The 8991-nt window shown below is 38.1% G+C and overlaps 1 long non-coding RNA gene across 1 annotated transcript; it reads right to left on the reverse strand.

Moving 5' to 3' along the window:
• Window positions 1-5834: 5834 nt before the first annotated feature.
• Window positions 5835-8152, reverse strand: LOC115608194. The gene is made up of 2 exons (XR_003991478.1): window positions 8080-8152; window positions 5835-7382 (listed from the first exon to the last, which is right to left on the reverse strand). It is a non-coding gene; the product is annotated as an uncharacterized LOC115608194 (long non-coding RNA).
• Window positions 8153-8991: the final 839 nt, after the last annotated feature.

Raw genomic sequence — 8991 nt, forward strand, 5'->3', positions numbered from 1 at the left:
TTTTGTCGTTGTTTAGTTAAGCTATACATACTTGCTTTTAAAAGTAATTTCCCATTAGTCTCTCTCTCTAGCCCTTTATCTTTCTTTGTTGCTGTTTTCTGAACTCCATCCAGTTTTGGAGTGTTTTTTAATTCCTTCTAGTGAGCTGCCAAGAAGTAGTTATTACATCTTCTAAGGGACGGTAGAGAACCCCGAAGGTAAATCGCAGTATTAAAGTACGAAAGAAGCAGGGAAACAGGTTTAAATGTTGAGTTCTTCACATGTATTTCAAACCAGCATTTATAAATTAGAAACAGATAGAAAGTATTCTACAAATATCTGTGAAGGAGAAGCTCTAACCCTAGAGATAATTTGCTAAAAAGGAGTTTAAAGTTACTAGTTCTCACATATGGTCTTCCCAAGCAGTTAAGTTGCAAAATTATGACATCTTAAAGGACCAAATCCTGGGTTAATATAAGCAAGCAGGGCTAAGAATGAAGTCTGTGGAAAAATGTTTACTTAGATTGACCAGAAACGAAAGTCAGAGAACATTGGTCAGACGAGTGGGTGTATGAATTGCAACAAAAGTGTCTGCCCAGTGTGGGAAGGGCACACTGAAAAGGTGTTTGTGGAGACTGAAAGAGACAGTACTTTAGGGAACTTGCAGCATTACTTTTGCTACTGTTGCCTTTTCCTATACCTGCACTTTTCCTACCTTTCATCTCAGCATAGGAAATCATAATTTCCCTGTAAATTATACCCAAATTTTAACACCTAAAATGAAAAGGACTTTGGTCTCCTTTTGCACTGTCCAGGATCTCTAGCTTTAAGCAACTTAAATTGTAAGCTCCTTATGATGCACACTGCAGGGGGTTTTCTGGTTCTGTGTGAGAAATACCAAATATAGTTGTGTTAGCCTGGTGAACCTAGGCGGGGAGACTAGATGCAGTCTGTCACTCTTGCACCCTATCTTCACAGAATCATAGAATGGTTTGGGTTGGAAGGGACCTTAAAGATCATGTAGTTCCAATCCTCCTTGCACGGACAGGGACATCTTCCACTAGAGCAGGTTGCTCAAAGCCCCATCCCGCCTGGCCTTGAACACTTCCAGTAATGGAGCATCCACAACTTCTCAGGGCAACCTGTTCCAGTGCCTCACCACCTCATTCCATACTGAGGAATTTCTTCCAAATAGCTAGTCTGAATCTACCAAAGAGAGCTTTTTTGGTACAGCTGCATCTATATACCTTTCTAGACAAGACACTGTCTAGACAAGACACCGCCTGTATTTCTGCAAAAGGAGATGCAGGAGATAGGTAACAACACGGATTATGAGATGGGCAAGAGGAAAAGGCTTAGGTAACAGGATGTGAGTGTGGTTGGTGTTGGTTTTGTGGAACTCTTTGCTGTAAAACACAGAGCTGAACATCACAGAGTTTCATAGAGGAAGCAAGATGATGTTGGGAGCTGTGTGTCAGAGAAGTATATCAACTAGAGTGAGGAAGTGAAGGGAATTTTAGCTGGGTGAAGAAAAGGAAGGATTATGGCAGTAAAGGTTCTTCTCAAACTGTTTGAATAATTTCATGTCAGCACTGGAAAAGTTGTTAAGTGAGCTCATGTGCAACGGTCCTTTTCAGTAGAAAGGGACCCTTTTACTCACAGGTTACAGACAGATACAGACACAAAGATACTTCTGTTAAAAAAATAAAGCAGGTTTGTATTTTATGAGGTTTATGTTTTGGTTATGGGCATTTCCTTCACCATTAAATTAGTATTTGAAAGTAAAGGTAAGCTAAGAAATTTCAGTTAAAAATTATTTTGGACACATTTTCCTGGAATACTAAATAACTCTTTCACATCATCATTGGCCTCTCAGAGCAAAGATAGTAAGTAGTATAAAGGGCTTGTAGAAAATTAACTTTTTCACTACTTTGCCTCCATCCCTGGCAGTGTTCAAGGTCATGTTGGACAGAGCCTTGGGCAACATGGTTTAGTGCAAGGTGTCCCTGCCCATGGCAGGGGGGTTGGAACTAGATGATCTTAAGGTCCTTTCCAACCCAAACTATTCTATGATTCTATGATTCTACTTTCTGGAATTGCTTGTTAGCAAAAGAGTCCCTAGAATCACCAGCTTCTCTGCACCGCAGCATATTGCAAAGAATTCGGGAGGATTAGATAGACTCACTGGTCCAGAAAAGCTATTAGATAAAGAAGATGGTTTGATTATATTTTTTGGCTTCAGTACACTTCTGAAAAATGTTGAAAATGGAAGAAAATGGGATGTTTAGATTCTTTACATACATACTTTAAAGGATGCCAATAGCTGTTGCTAGGTTTTATCAATAGAGACAACTTGGAAAGAATGTCTGAAAAAGAATGTTTTGGTCTGCTTTCTGTAGCACTATTTATTAACAAAAGGATGTTGCAATTTGATGACTCTTGGGTGTCGCACACAAAATAAATTGGAAGGGTCAGTGCCATACGTAGAGGGTAGGTGTCCACGCCATGAAAAGCCTTTGTCAGCATTCATTGGAATGTGTGCAAGCAATCACAGGCAGCGTTAGCTTTGAGTGCATCAGTGCCCCAGGCAAAGAGATGTAGAGTTTGGACATAAAAAAGAAAATAGAAGCCATATTCTTCGTGTGCTAGTGCATGCATATTCAGAAGGAATACATGATAGTGTGACATATTATCAAGGTTTTGTTGACAGTCAATCACAGATTGAGGCTTTTTACATTCATAAAACAGGAAAAGCAGGAAAACAGTTAGGTTGAGGGAGAGGGATGAGGGGATGAAGTCACCTTGTGCATCTCAGTCTTCAAACCAGAGACCCAGCAACATGTGCCTGTGCAGAGTGCCCTGCAGTTATCTCAACCCAGAGAAGGCAGTTCTTTCTTGCCCAGAGCTCAGGTATCTTACTGCCTCTGTGAACTGCCTATGCAGTTAATGAATGAGTGTTCATTGTTGCCCCTAAACCCATTTTTGCTTCTAACTCCTTTAGCTCTCAGTAACTGGTCATTGGTGAGCTGTTCTTAACCCTGATGTCTCCTGTATCGTCTCATGTCCCACTTTTAAGGCCACACCTGTCACCTATTATGTCTACTCTGCATCTTTGGTTCCTGTTTTCACAGTCTCAGTGACATCGCATGCTCCCATTTCTCTGCACTGCATCATTAGGCTGGCACCATCAATGGTTCATTCTTCACGGAGTATCTACTTGCTATTACTATCCATATCAAAATTATGGTTGCACCACATGATTATACAAAGCTAAGCAGGGAGGGGAGAAAAAAAAAAAAGCCACCTAGAAAATTGCTGTTACAGCTAAGCAAACTAAAATAGCGCTCCAGGCAGGCCAGGAAAAAGATAAAGCAAGCGTCAGTCTTCAGGCTTTGCAGAACTACCCTGTGGCTGGGTACTACCAATGGCGATACTATATTTACTGAGGTAAGGGGCTGCAAGTGCCTTAGTTCCCAGTACTTCCTTGCCTTTGGGCGTCTCTATCCAGAACCAGTCCCATGGCTGTTAGAGTTTAAAAAAGAGAAGCTCTTTCCATTTTGGTAATTTCCTTCTCTGTGAGTGTTGAGGAATGTTGTATGTCTCGAGCTTTGCAACAAGAGATCTGAGGTTTTTTACTTCATATACAACAGGGACTTTTACAATGGTTTTGGTAAGGAAAGATCTGATCTTCTGCTACTGATCCATTTTATGCTCAAAATGGGGAGGTTCACTGCAGTAAAACCTTACTAAACAGAATGAACTCTTACAAGGTGCCTGTTACATACTAAGTGACTTGGAAAAACAAAACATTGCCTCCTTCAGCTTCTTCACTCTATTCTTCTAGGTCATAGAATCATAGAGTTCCAGGTTGGAAGGGACCTCAAGCATCATCTGGTCCAATCATTTATAGCAAAGCATGACTGAGACTAGATGTCCCAGCATCCTGTCCAGCCAAATTTTTAAAGTGTCCAATGTTTGGGAATCCACCACTTCCCTGAGGAGATTATTCCAATGGCTGACTGTTCTCATTGTGAATTTTTTTTTTTTCTCTTGTGTCCATTGGGAATCTTCCCAGGTGTAACTTGTGCCTATTACCCCTTGTCTTTTCCATGTGAACCCTTGCCAAAAGAGAGTCTCCATCTTCTTTGTAGCCACCCTTTAAACACTGGAACATGGTGATAAGGTCTTCCCTGAGCCTTCTTTTCTTTAGGCTGAACAAACCCAGTTCTCTCAGCCCTTCCTCATAGGACAGACTTCCCAGTCCTTTGATTATCTTTGTGGCCCTTCTCTGGACCTTCTCCAGCCTGTCCGCATCTTTTCTGTATAGTATAAAACTGAGCACAGTAAGTCCATCATTGCTACTCTTCCTCCTAGTACTGGGACCATGATAGACACTTGGCTTGCTGCAAAAGTGTTTTACAGACACTAGGACAGTGCAGACATATGTTGTAGTATTACCTATGATGTGTATGCTTACAGTGCACATCCACTAAAATAGTAATTTGCAATCACTGTTTCTTTTAGAAGGTGGCGCTTGTAAATGATAGGGGCCTGTGAGGTTTTCTTGGACAGAGGTATCCTGAGCACCAAGTTGTACGTGGAAAGTAACCTCATATGGAAGTTCAGTGTCCTGCACAAAGTAAACAGTTTTGAATTCAAAACATGATTAATATTTCATTAGCTCCTTCTTACCCTTAGAACATGACTATCTAGTCAAATGTATATAATATATCCTAATAGCCTGGATTAGATCAGAAACTAGGTGTCTAAAAAGATGCACAGCTGAAGAAATTATGAATCATATGCAAACATTTTGTCAATCCAGAATGACTCACAATTTATTTGCAAAGTCTTTGTTTTGCAAAATATGTTAATTTTACCTCAGCAGAAAAGAATGTCTTCATGCATGTGATGCTTTAATTCTCTCTCTGAGTCTAACTGTAGATTTGTTTTCAAGATCTCCCTTAAAATGTAAAGTAGTTGGAGACAGCTTTAATTGCAAATTACTAACAGGTAGGAAATGATGAACTTGGATGCCAGTATAATAAAATGGACAAAAATCAGATTTTTTTTTTTTTTTTCTAGAATGAAAGTGTTATGGTATTGCCTGGCTCTTTTTACATACATAATAATATTAATTCTCACACGTAATAGTACAGTAGCGGTTCTTTTGTTTTAACTTAAAACTCACCAGTCCCTAACACAAGGATTAAGATTTAAGGCCATTGTCTTTATATGAGTAATAAAGCTACTGAAAGCCAAATGATTAAGGAAGTAGGGTTTTTTAGGTTTGTTTTGTATTTTTAATTGTGCAATGGAATTAGAGAATTCAAGGTATACTGTACTTGATTTTAACCCTATCGTACTGCAGAAAACTACATAATACAGTTATTCACATGAAATATGGGCCTTTTTCTTAATCTATTTTCTTTCTAGTTTGTTTCCTGTTTTAATGGAATCTATACCTTTATATATTATGGGAATAAATGTGGCTACCTTGCTTCCTTAATCTTGTCTGGAAATGAAAGTGATCCCAAATATTCATGCAACTTCAGCTTGATGTGCTTTTATTTCTATACAGTTAAACATAACACAGAGTTGTACCTAAAGCATTTTTTCTACAACTCTTTAGAAGGCATTAAGAAACAAAGAGTGATATGGTAATGGAAATAGCCCCCTACATATAGAGGAAACCAGGAATACAAAAAAAACAGAAGCATTTTATTTCAAAGTGTTTTGTTTTTTTGTTTGTTTGTTTGTGATTATTTGGTTTGGTTTTTGGGTTGGTTTTTTTTTTTTGGTTTGGTTTGGTTTTTGTGGGTTCTTTTTTTTGGGGGGGGTTTTGTTTGGTTGGGTTTTTTTTTTTTTTGTTTTTAAGTAATCAAATATTTAGGTTGACCTGTAACAGTTTTATATGAAGGTTATAAAAATCTCAATGTTCTGCTTTCACTGAACTTAAACTGATTTTTATTGTTTGTGTGATTGCCCACAAAATATCAGTTTTGCCCAGCACTGATTTTGCATCTGTCCATTTGCATGATTTCTTTAAGCTGTAAGCCAAATTGAGGCCAACACAAGTAAACAGCAATGGGTTTAATTCTGTTATTTATTTTCCTTCATTTTCATGTGTTTGTAGTCTTCTGCAAGCATTCTATTTTCTATATATTTCAGAGAAATTATTATAAATCTGTCATGGACCATTTGCAGAAAACAAATCTTTGTAAAGTAGTAACACCAAAGGAGATGTATCTAGAAGAGGTAATATTGCAGCAGTAATTAATGGCCAAAGCCTGGTAACAACTATGAGGAGTTTATTTTTTTTCACTTAACAGTGGATGAGAGTATAATCAAGTAAATAAGATCTCAATAAACAAGAAGCCAGTTAAAAGACTCGTAAACAATGCATGAATGAGGAAAAGATTGTTGTGGAGCAAACAATTAACCAGAGACCTAGCTGAAAAGTAGTTAATGACACAGGGATAATAATCATGACTTCTAATGACAACAAAATCAGGAAGATAATACTGCGTTCTCATGAAAATAAGTCATTCTGGCATGAAAATATTTTAAATTGATAGTTAATATTTTAATATAGAATTTTTAGAATAGAATTTTACTGAGAGTCTAGCCTTGCAAGGATAATTCTCCGCTGTTATGATAGCCAACAAAATTATATTAAAAATTTCAAAAGCTGCAAAAGAAACTACTAATTTGCCAGAAGTGAGTACCTTTTTCCTGACCCCTTTTCTGTTTATAGTGTACTGGGTTTCTTACATATCCCCTTATTGTATATTTTATAAAATATGTCTTTTTTTCCCCCCAAATAGTTCCATCATATGGAGATAAGTTTAATATTAAAGTAAAATAAATTTGGAAACCTAGATGAGAGGTGTTTCATGAGATGGGAATACCAGTAACACCTTCCAGTGGTGTTGGGCTTGGAATGTTGTATAGAAATTTCATGCATATCCTTCAAAAGGAAATGACAAGCGATAATAATAATAACAATAATAATAATAAAAAATAATCTCATATAGGTTTTTTTTTGGGGGGGGGGGAGAGGGAAGGGGCAGGGATGGGGGAGGAGTGCAGTTATCCTGGCACTCAGAGACATGCTCCTCCGGAGGTGGCATGGACCAACAAATCTTCTGTCTCAAGTGTAGAGCTAGAAGTCACTGTGATGCCAGCTCAGCCTTTCAGCCTGGATGCTGGAAGAGTCTCAGTTCAACATGGGCACCTCAGGGCTTCTTCAACGCTGAGCTGAGACTGTGAAATGGTGGTGATCTTCCTTCTGAAATACTGGAAGACCTCAGGGCTGCTGAGGTGGCGGGGAGGGCAAGGAGCTCAAGTTTCAGTGGTTTGCTTTGAATGGGATTTAGGCTCCATTTACACTGAAAGAGTATCTGGAAACCCAGGAAAACATAGTTGAATCTTGGGCTTTACCTGTGTATCAAGACTATGGCTTTCTTATTTTCTGCTGTGCACCAGCGAGCAGGAAACAGGGAGTAAAACCAATTTCCAGGGCTTTTGCAGCTTCGTGATTCTTGGCATTTTCTTCCTATATAATCAAGTAACCTGGTAGAAAAACTGACAGGTCTCTCATGGAATTGTAATAAGTCAGGATCCATCCTCACTACTGCATTTTGTGAATGGGAAAAGTAAGTAAAATTTAGCAAATCCACTAAGTTGCCACAAAATGTTTTTGCTTCAGGTACAAGTTATTTCTGAAGAAACTAAGTTTATTAGAGGGTGTTCTGTCTTTCTTCACCTTTGGTGTGACCCAAATTCCTGGGGGTTTTTTTGAGAATGAGGTAGCTGGTTCCTACTGACTACTAATACATACCTTCTGAAGAAGGTTGGTTTGTTTTTTTAACAATTTAAATTTGTCTTGTTCTATTTTCTCCTTATGCAGCCCCTTCGCCCATTCATCTTTATTCTTCCTTTTATAAGGCACAGAGTGCTCAAAATAAGGCTGTATTTTGAATGCTTGCTTTTGAGTTCTTCAGAAACTCCTTAAAATAATGAACTAGAAATAACAATAATTAAGAAATACAAAATAAGATTTAAGATTAAGATTTGAGAAGAGATCAAAATACTTACTAAAACCAGAGTCCAGAGATGTTGGAGCCCCAGGGACAGGCTTTTTGGCATGTGAAGAAAAATGTTCTGCAACTGCTCTCACTTGAAGTATCATGTATTCCAGAGGGTAAAGTTAATGTATCAACCCCGTAAAATATTAGACTCTAGTGTCAAACCTGTAATGATGATTAACACCATCAAACTATAGATGTAGCACCATTTCATGTATTTTTTCCCAGCCTCTGAACTGAGAGCCAAAACAGATCTTCTTATTCTGTGAGTTAGAATGGGACTAAGGAAATAGATCTAACGCTGAAATGTGCTGACTTCGAAGTGTGGCTTCTGCTGGCAATCTGTGTGGCCATGTGCCATGAAATATTGGAGAGACGATTAATTTGCTCATGACTGTTGGATTACATTTTCCTCTTAATCTGAAGCCATGTTTCTCAATCTTGCTTTTGCTAAAATGCAGGTCAAGTTATAAATTCACATATATATTAAAAAAATGATACCTCAAGGTACTTCAGAAAACTGCTTAATGCTGAATGGTTCTCAGGGCTGAAAAATGAGAAGGGGACGTACACCCATCAGGATGCTGACCTACTTGGTAGGTTTTTGTGTCCCTTGCCACTTATGGAGGCCCCAGAATTTAATGAAATGATTTCCACCCCTTAATTACTATCTTCTAAATGCCACTTGGGAGTTAGATAGCCCCCAGCAAGCAATCCAGCTTAACTTTCTCCAAAATTCTGGCCTGAGTATAATTCATCTGCTTTCACTTGTATTGCAAGAACTGTGATGATTTTTTTTTTCCGTAACTGTCATTTTTCACTGAAATCTTCTCCTGCATTTGTACTTCATCTACAACAGAGAAAGTAAAATGCAGAAAGATTTTTCTTTTTTTCTTTTTTAAATTATTTTTGACTAAACTAT

This window comes from Strigops habroptila, chromosome 5 (genome assembly GCF_004027225.2).
Source record: "Strigops habroptila isolate Jane chromosome 5, bStrHab1.2.pri, whole genome shotgun sequence".
Taxonomy (NCBI): Eukaryota; Metazoa; Chordata; class Aves; order Psittaciformes; family Psittacidae; genus Strigops; species Strigops habroptila.